Raw genomic sequence first — 25,404 nt, 5'->3', positions numbered from 1 at the left:
TCCTGTAGAATTTTAATGTAAGCAATCCTAAACAGACTAGACTTCAGATGTGCATAGATGAAGAATCTAGATGAAAAATGTATTAACTCATTCAGTTAATCCAGTTAGTAATGTTGCAGGATAAACATCATTATATCAGTCTCCAGTGGTCTCTTAACAGCCTAAACTTCTGCTTCATTGTGTACCCAGGTTTGTAATCACCTACATTTTGTTTTCATTTTAAGCAGATATATAAATGCATCAAATTTAACATATTCAAAATTGAACTCAACTTTCTCACTCAGAGCTGCTAACCTCATTACTTTTCCAATAAATTAGAAGCTATTATTTCATTAACTCAGATATTAAAATAATCTGACTAATTTCACTCACATTCCACAGTCAATCTATCAGAGAATCCCGTAGTCTTTCCTTTCCAGAGATTTCTAAAATGTAATTACTCTTGACTACTTTCAGTGTTTCCATCTGATTCAGAAAATAAGAAAAAAATGGCCTTTGAGATAGAACAGTCTACCTATCTAAGTGACTTTTGTTAAAACTTTGAATAATGGTTTAAAATATATATATAAATAACAAGTCGAGTGTGATGGAGTGCACTTGTAATCCCAGCATTTAAGAGGCTGAGTTAGGAGGATCATGGTTGAAGATAGCTTTAGTTACTTAGTGAGATCCTTTGCAACTCAGTGGAACCCTGTTTCAAAATAACTAATAAAAGCCGGGCATGGTGGTGCATGCTTATAATCCCCATGCTTGGGAGGCTGAGACAGGAGGATCACACAGGTTCGAAGCCAGCCTCAGCTACTTAGTGAGACTCTCAAGAACTTAGTGAGACCCTGTTTCCAAATAAAGTATAAAATAGGTCTGGGAGTATAGCCTGGAGGTAGAAAGCCTCTGGGTTCCACCCCCAGTACCACCAAAATAAGTAAATAAATAAATAAATAATAAATAAAATAACAAAACAACTAATAAAAAATAGGGCTAGGGGTATAGCTTGGAGGTAGAATGCCCAGTACAGCAAAAAAGATACACACACACACACACACACACACACACACACACACATGAAAGTTAAACATAACTGAAATCTATATTGTAGGGCATGTACCAAAGTACTAGGAATAGAGGAGCAAACAATTTCATGTAGTTTCTAATCTAATAAAGATGGCGAAAAAGTCAATGAGCAAATGAAGTCATTGCAGATTGAGTCCCATGAGTGAAATTAACTGGGTGATAAGATTGAACATACTTTGAGAAGTCTACTTTAGACATCAGGAAAGATCCCTTACAGAGAATGACTGTAGGTGGAGACCTGCTGGAAGAGCATGAGCCTGTCTGTGGAGAGAAGGTGGGCAAGGGAACAGAAGAATGCGCTGTCACTAAGAGTTGGTCAGTATGCCTGCAGCGGGGACATGGAGAGGAGGTCCTTGCTGAAGCCGGACCTTGCAGGGCTCATCAGTCCAAATAAGGAGTTCCAGCTTTATTCAAAGTGCAAAAAAAAAAAAAAAAAAAAAAAAAAAAGTCGCTGGAAGGTTTTATCAAGCCAGCAGAGTGACAAGAACCAATTTACTCTTAAAAGAGAAAGGATCTGGTCTGAAGGCAATGGCTCAACTGAATTGATATTTCTCTTATTCTTTTTATCTCTCTTTCAAAATTTAAAACTGGTCTTAAAAATGACCTAGGTTTACATTAATTTTTTTGTTGAGAGTTATTTGGCTGGAACTTGTTCTTCTTAATAGGTGACTGGAATTTTGGTTTATGTCTACACTCTTGTGAGTTGGTCATAATTTCAGCCCCTGGCAAATGCAGAAATTCATTGGTAAACTATTTCTGGCCTGATGAGGGCAACATTTGACCAATTCATTGGGAAAAGAAAATTAGATAACATTTATAAAATGACATTGATATTTTTAAATGACATTAATTCAAAAAGGTCAGACTCTTGAAGTTGGTCTTCAATTTTAAGAATTTTTTAACATAAGTATTTTCATGTATCTAATTTGTTTTTCCAAACATGCATACAGAAACCTTAAAACTTTTTATAATAAAAGATTCAAAAAGCCACTGAAAATCTTAGAAAAAAATATTATTTCTGCTTTTATAATTATGATACTTGTCATCTTAATGATAACAATATATTTCTGTAGCAGTAATCTTATTCTTATAAAATTTTCAATAATAAGAAAAATTATTATTTTAATAGTAATCTCAAACTTAAAATTTATTTTATATGACATGTACTTTTTCCACTTAGGAATATCATATTATTTGACTAGCTGTAGAATAATTTAATACAGTTCTATTAAAAACTCAACAAAATTCAACAAAATTTTATTTTCCTGAATGATTCTCAAAATGGATGAGACCAAAATAAATCTGTTAAATATGGAAGAGCACTTTTCCACCTCTGATGGTACTTGTTTCCCATAAACCACCTTTTTTATACTCTGCTGACTTCAACAAATGACATTTGAGGTATTCATTTACAATATCTGAAGGAATTTTTCTTTCAACAGTTACTTCGAATTTTAAGGACTATTGGGGTTGTGGAATTAGTTTTAAGGTGGCTATTTCAGGAATGTAACCAAATCATATGGGGCTTTTTGGGATCTTTGAGTCCTTTTTTCTTTTATTACATTTATTTATTTATTTATTTATTTATTTATTTATTTATTTATTTTGGTGGTACTGGGATTCCTGGAAACCCTTCTATCTCCGGGCTACACTTCCAGACACCTATTTTTTATATTTTTATTTGGAAACAGGGTCTCTTAAGCCAGTGAGACTGGCTTCAAAACCTTGCCATCCTCCTGTCTCTGCCTCCCAAATGTGGGGATTACAAGCGTGCACCACCACACCTGGCTTCCTTTTTTCTTTTATTAAATTATATCCACCCTGAGATTCTTGAAATGCCCACCTGTGCTACATTCATCTTAAGGCTACACCTCCCTAAAATAAGTTTGTTTCACAAAATGTTATCTTGTAATTTTTAATGTAGGCATTCAAAAGTTTTAATTCTTGATTATACTTAAAATGTCATTATAATTCTCTCTTCAGGGCTATATAATAATACCAAAAAATAAAGTATAATGATTAATTATAATGAGACCAATTAGTATTTACACTCTACTTTTCTCTTACAATTCCTTTATAAACAGAAGCTAATTAATAGATTTAGATGCCATTATTTTGTATTCTGTAGGTTTAATGAACTAGATTGTGATTTATTTTTAGCTCAAGTGTTTCTTTAGCATTTTTATTTAGTGCATGTTAGCACAACAAAAAGCAGATTATTTTCTTTTCCCGTTCCAAATTAAGCAGGTAAAAGGTGTTTGGACCATTTATTATTAAAATCATTTGTTCTTTGCTAGAGTCCACAATGGAAAGACTCTCAGTTACTTTAGTGGAAACATTCTAGGGGGATATCTTGGATAAATTTATTTCAGAAATCTAATGAGCATTTCTAAAAAAAAATTAAAAAGATAAAGAATGCTTTGCAAAAAACACATATCATTTTGTATCTTGTATCTCGACCTGTTCATAAGGACTTAGAAAAGTGACCAAAGTTCTTTGCACATAGAAGAACTATATGTATCTCTAGATGGAAAAGCAAACCCTTGCACTTTCACAACACAAATTGGTCATTTCAGGTCTCTAATCCCAGCTATATCACGTGGTAGTGAGCCTACTGTCTTCACCCTTAAGTGCAGGTTATATCCCAGCTGAGTCCTTAGATCTTTAAAGTACTTGTTATGACTACCTCTTGGTCATATTACCCCATTGTTACTAGTTTTTTTTTCTTTTTTTCTTTATTGTCTATTACTTTTCTTTCCTTCTGTTTAGTTTAAAAATACGTTTTTAAAAATTTTTAAGGTAGAAAATTAGATCATTGGTTTTAAAACTGTTGAGAATTTTTATAGCCTTCTCTCTTTAATAGATTAAACCAAAACTTTTAATAAACATAGAAAAAATTTTAATTATCAACCACACTGAATTGAATTTACATATATAACACTACTCACTGAAAGATTGAACTGGGGGTGTTGGGGCTTGGGGATACTGCGAAAGAGGCAAAGAACCCACCGAGGTAACAAAAATCTGCTTTAATCTGAAAGAACTCAGCACCTTTGGGGTTTGGGGTTCGGGGCGAGGTCAGTGGGTCGGGGGAAGAGACCAATGAGCCGTCTAACTGGAGAGTCCCGCCGCACAGTCCAGATTGGCCTGCTGAGTTGCCCATGTGGTGGAGCAGAAGTACTTCTGCTTTGAAGCCAGTATTTTGGGGGTGGGACTATGCATGGGAATGCTGATTCTCTCACGACATCTGTAGTCTCACCATCTCAAGTATGCCTCAAGGCACCTGCAGTCTCAGGATAGCTCTGCTTCCAGGGTTCTGCCTCCTGTCCCTGCTGAGAGATCACATGTGGGAAGGGAGGGACCCGGTTTATCACTCTAAAGTATATCCTCTAAACTATAAACTTCCCTCTAAGTTCTATTTTACAATGTTGTATTTTCAGTATAATTCTGTGCAAAGTAGTCCCTTAATATGTTTGTGGTTTATATAATCCATGGCTATTTAGAAGTAGGCTTTTTAAATTTTGCAATATTTGGGGATTGTGTGGATATCATTTTATTTATATCACATTTAATTCTAATCTTACCAGAGGTCATACTTTATCAAATTTCAATTTTTAAAAAAATTTAATGGAACTTTTCATAGCCTAACATTCACTTCATATTAATGAATACTAAAAAAAACACATAAAAATATATATTCTATAGTTGTAAGTGGTGTTCTATATGTAAAATCAGGTCAGTGTGGTTGATAATTAAGTTTTTTTCTATATTTATTAAAAGTTTTGGCTTAATCTATTGAGAGAAGGGAATAAAAATTCTCAACTATAATTGTAGACTTGACTATGTCACATTTCTGTTTGTTTTTTGCTTATTGAAACTCTTAAATATGTTGGGGATGGAACCCAGAGGCTTTTTACCTTCAGGATACACTCCCAGACCTATTTTCTATTTTATTTGAAAACAGGGTCTCACTAAGTTACTGAGAGCCTCACTAAGCAGCTGAGGCTAGCTTTGAACCTGTGAGATCCTCCTGTCTCAGCCTCCCAAACGCTGGGATTACAAGTGTGTGCCACCATACCCGGCGTTTCATAGCAATTTTAATGCTTAGCTTTTCCGTTATACATATATGTTACCCCCCCTTTTTCTCTTTCTCTATTTATCCCCTACACATTTCCATTCACCTTATCTGTGTTTTTTTCTTTAAAACATATTCTTAGCTAGGTGTGGTGCCACACGCTTATAATCCCAGCATTTGGGAGGCTGAGACCATAGGATCATGGTTTGCCTCAGTTACTTAATGAGGCCCTCTGCAACTTAGTGAGGCCTTGTTTCAAAATAAAGAATACAATATACGGCAGGGGGTGTAGCTTGAAGATCAAATGCCCCAGTTTCCATCTCCCCCCCAAAAAAAACCATATTCTTTTAGGTCTGGGAAATACTAATGCTCTTGTCTTGTAAATGCAATGCCCTGGGTTTTATTCCCAGTTCCAAACAGACAAACAAACAAACAAACAAACAAAAAAGTAAAATATCCTTTTAAACAGCATTTATTTAGGTTTTAAAATCCAGTTTGATATTTCTTTCTTTTCAATTGGAATCTCTCATACATTTATATTTAATGTAAAAACTTAATAAGAATACATATAAATCTACTGGCTATTTAAAATACATTTATTTTATTTTTGTTTATTTAGTGGTTGTTTAAGGTATAGTAAGCTTCTTCAACATATCAAAGTCTTACTATATTACACAACTTCATATAATAGAAAATAGCATTGTAGAGACTTTGAATTCTGGTAACAAAAATAGTTTTGACTTTTGTCATAGCCAGCAATTTGTTGACTGATCACCTTGAACTTGTGGACATTCAGCTTTCAGTTTATTGGGAGAGACTGTTCTATTTTAGTCCTTAGTAATGGAAAAAATCCCTTGGTACTGGAAAATATTTTTACTCTTAAGGTATAGTCTCTTGGAGTTTGATGGTCAGCTAAAAGTTTTTGGCAGACTCCGCAGACTGAGTAGTAAGCAAAAACACTAAACTTTTCTTGAGGTGGTCAACAGCTTGCATTCTTCTCAGCTGTTGAGCCTGCCAGCTGTCACTCTGCTCTGCTCCTCGGGTCTCTCCCACATATGCACAGTTCACAGATCACCCAAGGATCTGAAGGGGGATTATAAGCAGATGTTCTGCCTTCATCCTCCATGGTGCTCTGCTTACAGAAATTTTGTCTGCTAATTTTCAGCCATTCTGAAAGACCTGAACACATCTGACACCTAAAGCAATCAGCCTGCAGGGTTTCCCTTGAGTATTTGCCATCTCCATACAGGGAGACTGGAGCATTCCCTTGAGGGAAGTCACACTAATGATCTTATCACTCAGTGGCCTTCCCAGCCTCCCAGGACTTGAACCCCCTTCAACTTCTACCTGCTTTTTGTTGCTTTCCAGTGCTTTGAATAGTTGGTTTTTTTTGTATTTTCTCCAGAGCTTATGATTTTCACTCCAGGGAGGGTAATTCAAATTAAGCTGATATGTCATTCCCAGAACTGGAACTGAGAAAATGATTATTTTTAATATTAAGACTTTTCTTATGAAAATAGCCAGAAGATTTAGAGCCAGACACAGCAGAGTGAGGTATATATCCTAAAGTGCACAGCCTCAGTTCAGGAGGATAATTAATTTGCTGTTGTTATTTTTAAACCAGTTTTATCATCAGCTTCTTTATTCTTATGTGAAGTTAAATGATGTTGCTATAGGGAAATAAAATAGACTTTTCTGTTTTCTTCTTGTTTTAATATGTAGTTCATGTTATAATATTAAAAAAGCATAGAACCTTCTAGATTTGGGATACCTTATTTTACATGTACTCTACATAATTTCTCATTCATATTTCAAGTGTCTTTAACTTAGGTTGATACGATATATGTCATGTCCCTAAGGCTCCGTCCTGCAGAGCCCTGGGAAAGAACACACAAACGCTGGGTCTGTTGATGATACTTCCTTCCTTTAATGCGCACAGCAAGCAAATATATATCAGTCTCATAACCCCTCCCTCATCACCCCACCAACCCCAAGCTTCCCACAGGTAGGGCATGCACATTTCTAACCTTCTCATAGGCGGGCTGGTGGTAGCACAAGGCGCTGCGTCACCGATCATCCGTAGGGCGCCTGATAGGGCTCACTGCGCAGGCTCAGGGCACCGCCAGCCTCGTGAGCCTCGTGACTTGGCAACATGCCTAAGCGCCTTGAGCCACAGCCCATCCTGGTCTAGCCAAGTGGCCCCGACAGATATATGCAGTTAAAATGTGAGGAAATAAAAGTACTCACTCTCTTCACTTACTACTTTTTGTTTTTATTTATTTATTTTAAAATTTATTTTTAATTACATTTATTTATTTATTTATTTATTTATTTATTTATTTATTTATTTATATTGATGATTGAACACAGGGGTATCCACTTTTGAGCTACACTCCCAGCTATATTTTATTTTTATTTTGAAATAGGGTCTCACAGAGTTGCCAAGGGCCTCCCTTAAGTTGCTAAGTTTAGCCTTGGACACACAATCCTCCTATCTCAGCCTTCCAAGTACTGTGCCTTCTTTTGAGAAATGTCATCCATGTCTTTTGCCATTATAAGAGGCTATTTATGTTTTTATTGTTGTTACATAGTTATTTGAATTCCGTATATATTTTGAATATATAGTTTGCAGATATGTGTATAGTTTGTTAAATACATAGTTTGCAGATGTAATCTCCTACTCTTTAGCTTGTCTCTCAACTCTGTTGATCTTTTTCTTTGCTATTTATTAACATTTTATTTCAAAGGGATCCTCATCTACTTTTGCTTTGGATGTCAATCCTTTTGAAATTTTATCAAAAATAATTCTTGCTCAGTCCAATGTCATGAAATATTCCTATGTTTCCTTCTAGTAATTTCATAGTTTTTACTCCTATATTTGTGCTCTCTTGCTCGCCGTTCCCGCAGGCCCTCGGGAGCGGGTGGGGAAGGAGTTACCCGCGATAGGGGGTGGCCGACTGTACGAATAAAGGCATCCATATCACCTATACTAGACGGAACCCGCCGTGTCTATTTATTAATCATAATCCTCCTGTCTCAGACTCCCAAGTACTGGGATACAGGCATGAGCCACCAGGCTCAGTATGAACTATTCCAGTTCAGGAACATGATGTATCTTTCCATTTATTTGAGTATCCTTCAACTTATAAACAGTATGCTCCTGGATAACCACTGGATCAAGAAAAAAGAAAACAGAAAGAAAAACACTGCCAGTCTCTGGCAGAGGAGGTGAAACAGAGAAGCAGGTATAATGTGAAGGGTCCTTCTCACTGGCTTCTGCCATTTAGTGAGCTTGTTGCCAGATCTGTACTTTCAGAAACTGAAAGTATGGATATTTATGTGACATTTCCTTGTTATTAAGATATCCGTAGACTACACAAAACACTTTCGGTTAGTGTACAGAGTCCCTGTTTCTATTTACTTATTTCCAGTGTTGGTTTTTCTTCTAGGTGTGAATTCTCCCTCGCTCATTTAGATGCTCGTTCTCACAAGTCTTCACAGAGCTTCTGAGAGCAATCTAGTCTTCCTAGGTCATCACCCCTTTCTTTGAAATGTATATTCAGAGGGGTTGTGTTGAGTATGTAGATAGCTTTTGGTAGAATGGCCATTTCGATTATATTTATTCTGCCAATCTATTTTTTTTTTTATTTTTTAGTGGTACTGGGGTTCCTGGAAGCCCTTCTACCTCCGGGCTACACGCCCAGACCTATTTTTACATTTTTTTTATTATTTGGAAACAGGGTCTCCTAAGCCAGCGCACGCAGCTGGCTTTGAACCTGCGCGATCCTCCTGTCTCTGCCTCCCAAGCGCGGGGATTACAAGCGTGCGCCACCACGCCCGGCTATTCTGCCTATCTAAAATCATGGGAGGTCTTTCCATGTTCTAAACTCTTCTTCAATTTTTCTTTATTAATTTGTAATTTTCATTTTAGATGTATTTCACTTCCCTAGTTAAATTTATTACTAAGCATTTTATCTTTTCTGAGGTTATTGTGACTGAAATTATTTTCTGAAAATTTTTTCAGTGGATTTGTTATTGATGTAAAGGAATGCTAATGATGTTCATAATTTGATTTTGTATCCCGCTCCTTTGCTGAAACTGTTACTTACCTTTATTGGATCTTCTTTGTAAAGGATCATGTAATCTGCACACAGTTTCAGTTCTTTTCTATCAAAATATAATTTTTCGCAGACCTAGAGAAATCAGTTCTAAAATTCACAAGGAAAAACAAAACACACAGAATAGCCAAAGCAATTATCATCAATAAGAACTATGCTGGAGGCATCACAATGCCAGACTTCAAACTGTACTACAAAGTGATAGTAATAATGATAGCACGGTATTGGCACAAAAACAGACATATAAACCAATGGAATAGAATAAAAGACTCAGAAACAAAGTCCCATATTTTTAACCAGTTGATATGTGATAAAGATGCCAAAGACATAAACTGGAGAAAGGACAGCCTTTCCAATAAATGCTACTGAGAGAACTGGCTTTCCATATGTAGAAAAATGGAACTAAAGCCTAACCTCTAACTTTGCACAAAAGTCAACTTAAGATGGTTCAAACACCTATAAATTAGACCACAAACTTTGAAACTTCTGGAAGAGGACATAGGTCCAACATTCCAACATAATAAGTTTAGGTAGGAACTTCCTCAATGAGATGCTGAAAGCCCAAGAAATTAAAGCAAGAATTAATGACTGATGTAGCATTAAATTTAAAAAGCTTCTGCACAACAAAGGAAATCATCAAGATTCTACAGAGAGAGAATTCTACAAACTGAGAGAAGAGCTTTACCACCTTCCCATCAGACAAAGGTTTAACATTTAGAATACACAAAGAGCTTAAAAATCTTAACACAAAAAAGTGAATAACCAAATTAAAAAATAGGCAACTGAACTACATAGACACTTTCAAAAGAAGAAATATAAATGGACAACAAATATATGAAAAAAGTCTATCATCTTTAGCAATCAGGGAAATAAAAATCAAAATTACGCTCGAGATTCCATCTTACTCCAGTTAGGATGATAATCATCAAGAACACAAATAATAATAAATGCTGGGGAGGATGTGGGGAAACAGGAGCCCGCCCACACTGTTAGTGTGACTACAAACTAGTACAGCCACTTTGGAAATCAATATGGAGATTTCTCAGATTAGAAAGGGAACTATCATATGACACAGCGATAGTGTTCCTTGGCAATCTTCCCAAAGAAAATGAAATAAAAATATTATAATCAGACTTGTATATCCATGTTCATATGAGCACCATTTGCAATACCCAAACTATGAAATCAGCCTAAATATCCACCAGTGGAAGAATGGATCACAAAACTTTGGTATTATGCATGCAATGAAATTTTTATTTCTATTTGTTTTTTATTTTTTATTGGTGTATTGTATTCATAAATTTTAATGGGATGCAAGATGGTGGAGACATACATGCACACATCACCCAATTAGTCCTTACCCAGTTCCCACCCATTATTTTCCCCTCCCTTCTTTTCATGTTTCACTTGGTGATTGATATTGATGTTTGTTAAAGTACATCATATGCATTAGAGAATTTCCCTCTTCCTCCCTCCATCTCCTCAGTTAGGTTGCCTTATTTGCTCATCTATAGAATCTTCTTCTTCATATAGAGTTCCTCCCATTTTCTCCCTAGATTTAGCATATTAGGGAGAGCATCCAATTTCTTATTTTTTTGTGTGACTGACTAATCTCACATAGCATATTATCTTCCAGTTCCATCCATTTCCCTGCAAATGATGTGATTGTATTTTTCTTTATTACAGAGTAAAATTCCACTGTGTATATATCCCAGAGTTTTGTAATCCATTCATCTGTTGATGAACATCTTGGCTGGTTCCATCATTTGTCAATGGTGAATTGTGCAGCTATGAACATAGATACGCATGCATTAGTTTGATAGTTTGGTTTTCTTTCTTTTGAGTAGATACCCAGAAGTGATATTGCTGGATCCTGTGGTAAGTTTGTTCTTATTCTTCTGAGGATCCTCCATACTGTTTTCCAGAGTGGTTGCAATGGAATTTTACCCAGCCATAAAGATGAACAAAATTACACCATTTCCAGGAAAATGGACAGAACTTGAGAATATTAAACCGAGTACACCCAGTCCCAAAGAATGTGTAGATGTATGTGTTCCTATGTTCTCTCTTATAGTGGAAACTAGAGAGCTATTAGGAAATAAGGGCAACATCAGATGAGCAGAGACTCCAGGGGAGTGAATGAGGATGATTAGGGGGAGATGAAATCATGAAGAATGCATAAGAGAAACAATGCCATGAACATTTACAAAATTGCCCATTCCAATCTCAGAGACTTGAGGGATAGAGTGAGGGCCAGAGAGAACCGGTGGGAGGGAGAAAAGAGTTGTGTGCATGTATTTTTTTTAACACTCTCTACCACAATATCATGGAAAATTACAATGCACCCAATAAAAAATGAAGGCCGTACTAAAAAAAAAAAGTATGTTTTTAGTCCAGAAAACATTTGCCACTTTATTTATTTTGTGCACTGTGAGTTGTGCTTTACTCCCCAACATATTTTCTTTATTTCTTCAATAGTCTTACAATACCTGTTTACTAATTTATAATAGGTATTAATAATAGGGTGTGTGTGTGTGTGTGTGTGTGTGTGTGTGTGTGTGTGTGTTGATGGGAATTGAACCCAGGGGCATTCTACCTCTGAGCTACACCCCCAGCCCTATTTTTTATTCTTTATTTTTAAATAGGGTCTCACTAAGTTGCAGAGGGCCTCACTATGGAGCTGAGGCTGGCTGGGAATGCAGATCCTCCTGTCTCAGCCTCCTAAGTACTGGGATTACAAGCATGCGCCACCACACCCAGCTGATAAAAAATATAGAGTTTATTGATTTAGAGGAATACATATATCTGATTCAAATCCTTTCTTTGACAGATGAGTAACTAAAGGCTACTTAGTTAACTGAATTTTTATTGATCACTTAGAAAGTTACTGACCAGCTCCCATAAATCCAATATTTTTGTTTCTCTTCCTGTCAAACAAGTAGATTCAGGACAGGACACTTCTCTGTGAATATCAAAGTATGAATTTATTCATTTTCTTTCTCTATGTTCCCTCTTTTGAGTGAAGCAGAATGACATAGAATTAGATTCTTCCGTACCAAGAAGATAAAGTATAATGTCTTTCCCCTGAAATTGGTAGTATGTGATAGCCCCAAACTATCAAACTGGTTCAAACACTTAAATTTTGAAATGGAGAGGTTATGAGTCATCCTGACTTTGTTGTTCTCAAAATTTTGCTTTGTACTATCTATTCCTCTTTATGAACCTAGCAAACAAGAGTTAAGAAGGAACCGCATGTGGCTTTTCCCTGCACAATCTACTCCCTTACACATTCGTAAGCAGAGCTACATGTTATTAAGGAAATGGAAGCATTGCTATAATAGAAGCACATTCTGCGCCAGTGTGCATTTACTTTTCCAACATAGTTGTTATACCACAGGATGGCATCCTAAATCAATTTCTACAAATGCAACATTGGAATAAAAATGTAAGGCTTCACAGATATAAAAATTGCTAACCCAGGACTCTAGATGAATAACATTATTTATGAGTTTCGATTCATTAAAATTATTGACAGCTTCTTTGCTCAGAGTCTAATATGAAAAAGTTACTTTTACTTTTGTGAAATACAATTGCATTCATAGTCATTTTAAGTTGTTGAGGAGTTTGAATATTGTACAAGTAAATATAAGATTATCTAATTTTTAGCATGTAAAAATAAAAGTTTGAAATAAATTACAAAATAAAATTATCAATAAGACTATAAGAGTTTTTAGGAAAACTTCTGTTTCTAAAAATAATGTGAGTGAAATTTTTGTTATAATTTTATGATTTGAATGCAATTTTCCTAAGAAATCACAGGATTAAACTGTAAATAACTATATTTAACTTAAAACATAATGCAGGCCGGGCATGGTGGCGCACGCTTGTAATCCCCGCACTTGGGAGGCAGAGACAGGAGGATCACGCAGGTTCGAAGCCAGCCGCGCTGGTGTAAGAGACCCTGTTTAAAAAATATAAAATAGGTCTGGGAGTGTAGCCTGGAGGTAGAAGGGCTTCCAGGAACCCAAGTACCACCACCAAAAAAAAAAAAAAAAAAACATAATGCAGAAAGGATAACACATCTGTGCCTGAAATGTTTATTTGAAGTTTCATTATTTCTTTGACAGTATTATAGACTATTGGTCTTTTCTAGGAAGGGAAGTATACATTTGTTCTTTTTGTACTTAACAAATATTTACTTTCTCCAATTTATGTTTAATAATATATTCATCACTCTTCCAAAATCACCAGGTCACTTTTATTTGTGTCCTAATAAATATAAATGTTACCAATTTAGCCTTAATTTGGTGTCGTTTATTCTATTTATTCTCAGAGTCTATCTGTAATATCTGTATTTGTTTCCTGGAGTTAAATAAAATCTTATATTCAATTTCATACTGCATTTGTTACCATAATGTTTATACTAATATATATTCTTGCCTTACCTACATTTTTGGATTAGAAAATCATAATTTGAGTATCTATAAAGCCTTCTGTTTTTATTTCAACATTCCCTTATTACAAAGTAGGACATTTTTGCTAAATGTAATGTTTTATTTAATCTACAAGTACATTTTCATTTATTTTTCTTACCAAGTGAGATAACCTCTTAAACATGATTATTATTTTAGAATATATTTCTAGTTATTATACCTTATTGCACATTAGACTTACCTCAGAGAATTTTTATTAAGCCCGATGTCAAGACCCAGCTAAATCACATGCTCTAGAATTGGAATCTAGACATCATTATTTAAAAAAATCCATTAGGTGACTGCAATATGCACCCAAGTTTCAGAAAAACTCGAATAAATGAAAGAGAAAATTGACATGGAAGGATATTATTATTACAATAATTATCATGATTATATAGAGAGGGCCTCGCTATGTTTTCCAGGCTGTCTTCAAACTCCTAGGGTTAAACAATCTCCCTTCCTTCATCTCCTGAGGACAGACACACTACCTTACCAAGCTTAAATTGTTATTGTAATTGTACAAATGTGTAGGTTGCCATCTGATAATTTGATACATGTACATAGTATATAGTGATCAAATAGGGGTACTTAACATTTCCATTTCCTTAAAGATTTCTAAAAATATTTATTAATATATGATTATATATTAATTATTATAATATGATATTTTAATACATGTGTATAATATACCTATATCAAGTCAGAGAAATTAATATTTCTACCTCCTTATCATTACTTTATCTTTGAAGGCTTCAAGCTTCATTCTTTCAGTTATTCATAAAATACATAATAGGTTATTGTGTTTGGGTAAGTATTATCTAACCTCTAACTGTTTCCCCTCTATCCTATACTTCTCAGCTTCTGGTAATCACAACTATACATGTCAATAAATTTTATTTTGTTTGCAATATGGGGAATTGAACCCAGGACCATTCTACCACTGAGTTACATCCCCAGGCTTTTTTATTATTTGATAAAATCTTGCCAAGTTACAATGTGCTGGCCTTGAACCTGTCATCTTCCTGTCTCAGCATCCCAAGTACTGGGGCTATAGTTATAAACAACTATACCTACCTACAGTGAAATTTTTAGCTTGTGTATATGAACAGAGATAAGTGGAATATGTCTTTCTTCATTTTACTTATTTCACTTAATATAATTTTCTTCAGTTCCATTTACTCTGCTTCAAATAATAGAACATAAATTTTATGATTGAATAATGTTCTTTTGGGTACAAATGCACAATTTCTTTATCCATTCATCTACCAGTAGTCTACATCTTAGTTATTATATGAATACTGCTGCACCAAACATGGATGTGCAGGAGCCTCTGATGCGCTCATATAATTTCCTTTAGATATATACCTAGAAAGATGAAAGCTGAATTGTGAGGCTTTTTATGCGTTTTTATGTTCTTCATATATTCTGAATAGGAACCCTATGTCAGATGCACAGTTTGCAAAAATTTCCACACTCTTTAGTTTGTCACTTTATTTGTCTTTGCTATATAGAAGCTTCTGAGTTCAATGTCATCTCATCTCTCCCTTTATGCTTTTGTTTCTTGTGTTTTGGGGATCATGTTAAAAATTGCTTAAATTAATACCTTCAGTTTTTCCCTATGTTTTCTTTTAGTATTTTCAGAGTTCCAAATCTTACCTTCAGGCATTTGATCCATTTTGAGTTGATTTTTGTACAGGGTGAGAGATAAGAGTCAAGCTCAGTCTTCTGCATATAAACAACTAGTTTTCCTACCACCAATTATTGAAGAAGCTGTGCTTTCTCCAACATATGTTTTGGACAAGTTTATCTGGAATCAGATGATTCTAAATGCATGGGGTGGTTTCAGAACATTCTGTCTTATTCCATTCACCTATGTACCTGCTGTTATGGCAGCACAATGCCCCTTGGATTACTACAGTTGTTAATATAATTTGAAGTCAGTTAGTAGTATACCTCTAGCTTTGTTCTATTTGCTCAAGATTTCTTTTGCTATGTGACGTGTTCTATGCTTCCATGCAAATGTTATATTTCCTTTTCTAATTTTGTAAAAAATAAAATTAGTATTCTAATGGGGTTGCATTGTCCTGTAACTTATTTTTGGTTACACAGAAGGACTTAGTTTAAACCAAGGCTATCTCTTTTATTTTTGCCATAATCTTCTAAATTTTTTAATTTTTAAAAGCTACATATTATGTACAATTGTTCATAAAATGTATGCTATGTAAATATCAGTTATATAGTTTAATTAAAATAATAAATACTAAAGAAATAATAAATTCCCACAGGCCTACCATATAATTTCAAACCAAATATTAAAATGTATTCTTTTAGTCACAATCCCAGCTTTATACTTCTCTCATAGTTAATAATTATGACACATTTCAGTATAAGTATACCTTTCACTTTTTTCATGAAAATATTTTGCATATGTATATTTCCATGAATACTATCTCATTCAGTTTATCTTGATTTTGTGCTTTATAAAATATTCCTTACTACATACAGTGCTCAGAATTTGTTATTATTTATGTTTAATTAATATTATATCTTAGGCATCACTCTGTGTTGTTGTATGTAGTTATAGTAATTCAAATTGTTTTCATAGAGTTAGAATATTTTCTTGTGGAAATGTGCCATTAGGTATTTTTCAATCCCGCTATTAATAGATATTCAGGATTCTTTTAAAGATTAACTTGTGTTGAATATGAAGCTGCTCTAAACATTTCTATACAAACTTCTGGTACACACATGGTACTATTTTTTCTAGAACTTACCTAGGAATGGAATTGCTGCATCATAGTATAATTGCATGTATAACTTTAAAGATGTTATTTCTGTCCCTGTCTCGCAACTGGTTATGTTAATTTATATTCTCTGCAATAATTATAAGACTTCAAATTGCTCCACATTTTTAGCAACACTTACTGCTGCCAGACTTTATTCGTTTGGCCAGTCTAGTGGATAGACAAAAATAATTTATGGTGTTGATTTTTAATAGGTTTATTTTTCCATGTTTTCTTTCCAATTGTATAACTTTTGAAATATCTATTCTTGTCATTTGCACATTTTTAGCAAGTGATGCTTGATTGATCAAGTGGAATTCATACCAAGGCTACAAGGATGGTTCAATATATGCAAATCCATAATTATGATGTCCTACATCAACAGGATAAAGCACAAAATTCACCTTCCCATCTTAATAGATGTAGAAAAAGCATTTGATAAAATTTGACTTCCCTTCTAGGTATTCTGAAAAATATAATAGGTATAAAAGAAACCTACTTCCATATAAAAAGCCATTTTTAATAAGTTAACAACTAATGTTATAATGATTGAAAAAACGATGAAAGCTTTCTCTTTAAAATATGGAATAAAAGAAGAATACACACTTTCACTACTTTCATTTAACTTAGTACTAGAATTCATAGCCAGAGCAGTTAGGCAAGAGAAAGAAGTAAAGGATATCAACACTGGGAAAGAAGTCAAAACGTTACTGTTTGCAGATGACATAATCTTTTATGTGAAAAATGACAAATTCTACCCCAAAACTATTACATTTTATAAATTTATTCATAGAAGTTAGGATAAAAATAGCATAAAAGGGATTGCCAGTGATGAAGTATCTGGAATAGAAATGAAAAATTCAATCCCATTACAATGTTTTTTTTTTTAAAAAAAATAAATTTAACCAAAGAACTGAAAGATCTCTTCATAACAATTACAAAACATTGAGAAAAGAAATTGAAGAGAACATGAAAATGTAGAAATAAATCTTATGCTCATAGATTGGAAGAATCGATATTATTAAAGTGTCCATTATACCCATAGTCTATAGATTCAAAACAATATCTCTCGAAACACCAATGACATTCTTTGCTAGACTAGAAAAAATAATTCTAAGACAAAGCCGTCTTGAACAAAAAGAACAACATGAAGGCATTACATTAGTTGACTTCAAAATATACTACAAAACTGCAGTAGCCAAAACACCATGGTATTGACACAAAAACAGATATATAGACCAATAAAATAAAAGAAAGAGATGAGGATTAAACTCACACATTTACACCCAGTGAATTTCTTAAAAAGTGCCAAGAACTTGCATTGAAAAATAGAAATTCCCCTTTAATACTTGGTGCAGGGAAAATTAGCTATTCACATGCAGGAGAATGAAATTATTTTACACCCATTATAAAAATTAACTGAAAATGAGTGGAGATATTACTGAGAAATTTGAAACCATACAATTAATTAAAATATAGGAAAAACGCTTCAAGATATCGGTATGGGAAAGACTTTCTGGACGAAACTATAAAAGCACAGGAAATAAAAATGCACAAATGTGATTGTATCAAACTAAAAATCTCTTGTTCAGCAAAGTCAACAATCAACAGAGTAAAGACAATCTACAGAATGTGATAAAATATTTGTAACCTATACATTTGATAAGGGTTGATAGACTATATAAGGAATATCAAAAAACTCAATTGAAAAATTAAACTAATTAAAAGGGGCAATAGATCTTAATATACATTTCTCAACAGAAAATATACAAGAAACCAAAAGGTATTTAAAAAGTATTCACCAGGGGAATGAAAATCAAAATAACTGTGAGATAAGTGCTCATCATTCAGGATATCACCCAGGATTTCTGGGTCATATGGTTAATTCTATATGTAACTTTCTGAGGAACTGTTAAAGTATTTCAAAGAAGCTGCATCACATTACATACTCATAGGCAATGTATGAAAATTCTGGTTTCCCACATATCTCAAAGCTTGCTATTATCTTATTTTAATTAGGGCCACCCAAGACTATATAAACATTACATAAGTATGCTTTGACATGCATTTTCTTAATAATAAATGATATTGAGCTTTTTACATCCATAATGTCCATTTGTTTATCTTCTTTGAAGATATATCTACTTAAATTATTGGCTCACTTTTTAATGGATTGTTTTTATTATTGAGTTGTAAAAACTTTGTGTACTATAGATACAAGTTCCTTATCAAGTGTATAATTTGTAAATCTTTTCTACCAATGTGTGGATTTTCACTTTCTTTTTTATTATTTATTTATTTATTTATTTATTTATTTATTTTTGGTACCAGGAATAGAACCCAGGAACATTCTACCTCCAAGCTACATTCCCAGCCCTATTTTTTATCTTTTTATTTTAGAACAGAGTCTCACTAAGTTGCAGAGGGCCTCACTATGTAGCTGAGGCCGGCAGCACACCTGAGATCCTCCTGTCTTAGCATCCCAAATACTGGGATTACAAGTGTGCACCACCATGCCTGGCTGATTCTCACATTTTTGATAGTTCTTTCATTTTAATGACATGTAATTTACATACTTTTCTTCTGTTGTTGTGCTTTTTGTATTATATCTTAGAAAGTTTTGACTAATTTATGGTAAGAAAGATTTACATATATTTTTCTTCTAAGAATTTTTTTTCTGTCTACTTTTCTTAATAAGTATTTTAGTTAATTTCCATATATGAGGTGAGGTAAAGGTTCAAGTTCATTATTTTATACATGGATATTAAGTTGTCCCAAAGCTATTTATCAAAAAGACAATTGTTCACCTCCTTGAGTTGTCTTGACATGTCTATTGAAAATCAATCTCTTAAATAGATGGGCTATTTGTGGGCCTTAAATTCTATTCTACTGATCACATATTTATCCTGATGCTAGTACCACAGCTTGAATTCAGAGAAATGTGAAGTTTTCTAACTTTGCTATTCTTTTTCAAGATTGTTTTGACTATTTTTGTTCTTCTGCATTTCCACATATTAGAATCAAGCTGTCAATTTTTGTAAAAACAATTCAAAAATCCCACAAATTTTGGTGGGGTCTTAATAATGCTGGCATGAATGTATGTATACTAGTGTTGAATATATAGATCAACTTGCAAATTATTACTGTTATTTTGGTAATTTTATTTTTTTAATTTAGATATTGTTTAATAGAACTCATTTTGTAAAAATTTAAGTTACATACCTATGTGCTAATATATAAAATATGCATATTCATGTAGTAATATACTGTTTCTACATAGAGAAATTACTAAAATGAAATATTTTCCTACCTCTTAATCAATAATATTTAAATATATTTTGATAATATCACATAGAAAAAAATAGTAAAATTAATACTTCAGGTCTTAAAAATATTACTCATTCATTCTGCTTTATATCTTGGAAGAAAAGGATAATCACAAAACCATATAGACTGCTTGTGATATATTGGAAACAGCCAACAACTTATTTGGGAATTCCTAGTTCTGTTATGGTCTGTAGACTTAATCATAGTCTCATTGAGATTTTAATAAAGTTATAGCCAAGGATACCAAACCATGGCTTTTTACCTTATTCTTAATCCATAAAGAAAAAGCAAAAAAAAAAAATCAATGTCTAAATTAAAATAGTTCTAAAACACTTTTCCTCCTTTTCCTTTAGCAAATCATAGACAAAATACTGCTTAGCATTTCATTAGCTAGCTGAAATATAATAACAGCAGTGGCCTAACACAAACAAAGCAACTTTGGCTCACTAGAAACTCAGTAACTCAAAATATTGCCTTACAATATTAACATCTTGAAAAATGTGTTAATTTTCTTTGCTGTACACGCAGACTTTCAATATTGATGCCCACAAATGAGTTTTAGTTTCTTATTCTGTCTTCCATTTCAAGTTTAACACTTAGAATTTTATTTTGTATAATTTATCTTGTGTCTGTTTCTATATGTGTACATGTAAAATGTGGTGGAAAACTGAAGTTATTTTCTGGAAAATTCCAGCCAAAAAATGGCCTCAGTTGCTTAGATATTTCAGATGAAGTTGTGTTTCCTTTGGTTTGAGTTATAAAGACAATTATTGCATATCTTCATTTTACATGCACAGGCAGATCTTTAGTATTCAGTGTGTGAAAAAGTGCTGAGGAGAGTGATTTCAAAATGAAAGAATGAAATCTATTTTAAAGTAGAGTAAAATTTTAAATTTATGGTTATTATTTTGGCTTAAAGTTAGAAAACTTTTTCTCTTTTAATATTTCATTAACATTTTAGTGATCAGATTGATTTCCACAGTATATAAATTAAAGTAGAAACCAGATATATGAGAAACTGGGTTGATGTTGATGATTAACACAGGAAAAATTCATGGCATGAGATACAGTCATCTTTGCTGTGAATACATAAGAATAAAAGATGTAATGCCTGCCAAGAAATTCTTATGGCTGAGACGTGTCAGATGGTAATGCTATTCAAAATGTAATAATGAATGCCTTTCCCCTATAATAACACCTATTCTGATCCTCTCATTTTAAACTGAACATAAATATAAAGGATATTAAGAATATATTTGAGATGTCAATGAAATAAAATGTTGTCACAGGATAATGGTCTCCTGCTGCTTCATAAAATGCCAAGCCAAAGGCACGACTTGCATTTTCAGAGTACAAGACATTAATCCCATGGCAGTGTTTTACTGTAGTGATTGTGTTTCTGTTATACAAAATGAGCATGTAGATTTAATCAATTCATTTGATGGATGTTGATGTAATAAATTGACAATGGTTTATCATCATTATGAAATTATTGTCTTTTTGTAGGCAGTTTATCAAAGTAAATACAGATGTCTCGAAAACTGATTTCGGGGTTTGGGGAGTAGAGAGGCTTCTGAATAGTTGGAGGTTGATTTTCTTTAAGAGAGTAATAGTGAATACAACAATCAAGGGACAGTATGATTGACATACCCCAAACAGCTTATATAACATGCTTGCTAATATTATGGTTACACATTTCAATTTTCTTACAAGCAAAACATAATAATTAAATATAATTACTTGAGCAAAAATCACAATGACACAAAGAAAGTCAAACTCCTTCTCAGAATGTTTTACTAAGGCATTTACAAAACTAGCATTGTTCCTTCAAATAGTGATTGTTGAATAGTGGTTGATATCTTCAGACAAGATCATCATTCCCTATTTGTAGTTACTGATTAATATAACAAAGATATATTATGAAACATAGCTTGGAAATTCTTATGGAAGCTCAACTATCTAAGCCAAACCAAGCATGGTTTCCAAAACAATGGAAACAATTATTTTCTCTCTCTTGTAGAGAATACATTTATGCTAAGATAGTAGGATATAGTCAGTAAATGTGTAATGCTGTTCAGATATTAGTTTATTTTTAATATCTGAGAAGGACTACAGGCTTGAGAATCTTTTTTAATTTAAAAATAGAGGTTGGTCAATACAGTTAATTTTTCAATAGGTCCTATATTACATATGCTTTTTAATCATATTTGTTGGCTGTCATAGAAGTGAAATTCATATAACTCTTTTACTTTTATTTTTTTGGTTGTTGTTGTTTGTACTGGGAATTTAACCCAGGGGCATTTGACCTCTGAGCTATGCAACCAGCCTTTTTCATTTTAAAACAGGTTCTCACTAGGCTGCTGAGAGTCCCTGTAAGTTGTTGAGGCCAGTCTCAAACCTGAGATCCTTCTGTCTCAGACTCCCAAGTACTGGGATTACATGTATATCCAGAATGCTTGGCTGAAATTCTTATTTCTAATGACCACTTATGCTACTATCCTTTGTTGGCTTATAAAGCCAACAAATCTGAAAATTAAGATCTTACTGTTCTTCAAAATATAAGAAGTTACATAACTGCAAATGCTATTATATTAAAAAATACAACTCATCAAGCACATCTATCTCTTAGCTCATTTAGGAAAAAAGTCAACATGGCCAAAATTGCAATAAGAAGGAAACCTGTACACTGAAAGAGACTTAAGATTCTGTTCATTATCACAGTGCCTGTTATTTAGTTCTTAGTGTGGGAAGATCTGGAATCATCACAATTTTTTCTATATTAATTATAAATCCATGTCATGAAATCCAGTTCACTTTACTCTTACCTATATTTTTTATGAGGACATACTGTATTCGTTTGTTAAGAATGCCAGAACAATAACATCCCAGCAGGCTTAAACCACAGAAATTAGTATTTTGATGATTCCAGAGGATAGAAATCTAAGGTCAGGGTGTCGGTGGACTGGACTGATTTCTCCTGAGCCCTACTTGCGAGACAAGTGCCTTCTTGCTGTGTTCTCTGCATACTTTCCTCTGTGTGTTTAAATCCTTGACATGTCTTTGTGTCAAAATTTCCCTTTGTAGGAGGACAGTTAGATTAAAGCCTACTCATGTGACCTCATTTAATTATAATCATCCTTCAAAGGCCCATTTCCAAATACAATCTCATTCAAAAGTACTATGATTTAGGCCTTTAATATAAGAATTTAGGAAGAACACAGCTCCTCTCATATGCCAGTAAGATTTCCCTTGAATTCTAATATTAAACACATATGAGAAAAATGGAACATTCAGTAGGTGCTCAATACTACCTACAAAGTTAATAATAAAGCCAGTCATATACAATCCTTAAAAAAATTAAAAATGATACTTTGTTAAAAAGGAGTCTTTCACTTTTATTCTTCTAAATGTTTGACCATAAAATTACATAATTATGGTGTGGTCTTGTATTGATAAAACATTTCTATGTGTATTGAATCCCTTCTATCTCCGTTTTATCTTTCCTATAAGGAATAAGTTCCTTGAGGAACAAAAAGGCATCTTTATATAAGCATGTCTCTATCTTACACATAGTGCAGAGCCTGAGGACCCTATAAATATCATTGAAATGGATGGATAGGTAGATTAAATAATTTTAAAATCAATTTAGAGCCATAATTTTGAAACTTTTATGCCTGAGTTTATTTGTGATGACAAAAATAATAATGACTCAAAGAAGATATCTTTCTTTGGTGTACATAAAAATCTAGTTTTAGAAATATGACCACTAAACAGATTTAAGATTTTATCACATGGCTATCAGCCCAAAGCATTGAGCAGGAAATAGAAAGGAAATAAAATTATGCTGTCTTGCAATCCAGGTAGATTTCTGTGTTTCCTTAATAATTTCCTGTCAGGGTTTCAGAAACAAGGGAAAAACTGTGAATATATGACACATAGTTCCAACTAGACTGTAAATACATGTACCTTGAGTTGGCAAGCCAGGATGTATATTTTTATTACTTAATTTCTGTCCCATTGTTTTCTGATCACGAATCTCTGAATGGAAATTTGTATTCAGTCTTTATAGGTGTTCTCCCATTCCAAGAAAATATCTACATTTTATAAGTTTAACAAGAAAAAATCTAAGAATATGTAAGAAATATGCATATATTGTGGAAAAGCAAATAAAGTATATAAAGAGAAAAAAGAAAGAAGCTGTCATTATCTACTTTCTACTGACAGAATTTGTTAAATAAATATCCCGCTTATGTGTACTAAATATGTGTGTTTATTAAATCAATGTAAATGTGGAGGTCAGTCTATTTCTGTCTCAAATTAAGATGAGGCTCCAAAAATTACTGCAGTACAAGCCAGATGCCGAGTTACCTATGTAGCACTTCCCCAAGAATACCTTAAAAAAATAGATTTAGCCGGGCGTGGTGGCGCGCGCTTGTAATCCCCACATTTGGGAGGTGGAGACAGGAGGATCCTGCAGGTTCGAAGCCAGCCGCGGGTGCTGGCTTAGGAGACCCTGTTTCTAAATAAAAATATAAAAATAGGTCTGGGAGTGTAGCCCAGAGGTAGAAGGGCTTCCAGGAAACCCAGTACCACCAAAAATAATAATGATAATAATAGATTTACTCTTCACCAACAAGTTGCAGAGGCTGGCCTCACACCTGTGATCCTCCTGTCTCACTCAGCCTCCAGATATTGGGCTTATAGACATATACCACCAAGCCCAGCACAGAGCTTGTTTAAAATATTCAGTACTGCTCTTTTTAGTGGTGCTGAGTAGATGATCAGAGGACCAAGAGGAAGCTAAATATCTCCTCAGCCACTGGCTGCCAGAAACTCATTAAAGTGGAGGATGAATGCAAACTTCGTACTTTTTAGGAGAAGCTTATGGCTACAGAAGTTGCCATTGACGCTCTGGGTGAGGAATGGAAGGGTTATGTGGTCTGGATTAATGGTGGGAATGACAAACAAGGTTTTCCCAGGAAGCAGGGTGTCCTGACCAACTCACACCATGTTGTTCTGCTAGCGAGTAAGGCACCTTCTTGTTGTAGACAAAGGAGAACTGGAGAGAGAAAGTGCAAATCTGTTTGAAGTGCGGAGGCCAATCTGAACATTCTCAACTTGGTTATTTTTAAAAAAGGAGAGAAAGATATTCCTGGACTGAAGGATATCACTGTGCCTCATCGCCTGTGGTCCAAAAAGCCAGCAGAATCCAAAAACTTTTCAATCTCTTCAAAGATGAAGATGTCTGACTATATGTTGTCAGAAAGCCCATAAACAAGAAAGGTAAGAAACCCAGGACCAATGCACCCAAGATTCAGTGTCTTGTTACTCCACATGCCCTGCAACACAAACACCTGCGTATTGTTCTGAAAAAGGGGTATTGCTCTGAAGAAACAGTATATCAAGAAAAATAAGGAAGAGGCTGCAGAAAATGCAAAACTTTTGGCCAAGAGAATGAAGAAAGCCAAATAAAATGCCAAGAGCAGATTGCCAAGAGACACAGATTAGCCTCCCTGAAAGCTTCTACTTTTAAGGCTGAGTCCAGTCAAAAATAA

The 25,404-nt window shown here is 33.9% G+C and overlaps 1 protein-coding gene and 1 pseudogene across 2 annotated transcripts in view; both read left to right on the top strand.

Annotated features, from left to right (window-relative positions):
* Positions 1–25,404, top strand: part of TMEM232 (transmembrane protein 232) — a gene marked incomplete at both ends in the record, with an annotated part of 247,838 nt that overhangs the window by 134,875 nt on the left and 87,559 nt on the right. The window lies entirely within an intron of this gene.
* On the top strand, positions 1,292–25,404 carry LOC308270545 (small ribosomal subunit protein eS6-like; annotated as a pseudogene). Its single transcript has 2 exons — positions 1,292–1,382; positions 24,627–25,404. The product of its transcript is annotated as a small ribosomal subunit protein eS6-like (transcript).

Source organism: Muscardinus avellanarius (genome assembly GCF_963383645.1).
Source record: "Muscardinus avellanarius genome assembly, chromosome: 1".
In the NCBI taxonomy this organism is placed as follows: Eukaryota; Metazoa; Chordata; class Mammalia; order Rodentia; family Gliridae; genus Muscardinus; species Muscardinus avellanarius.
The sequence above is the reverse complement of the archived record's forward strand: the minus strand, read 5'-3'. Positions and strand labels throughout refer to the sequence as shown.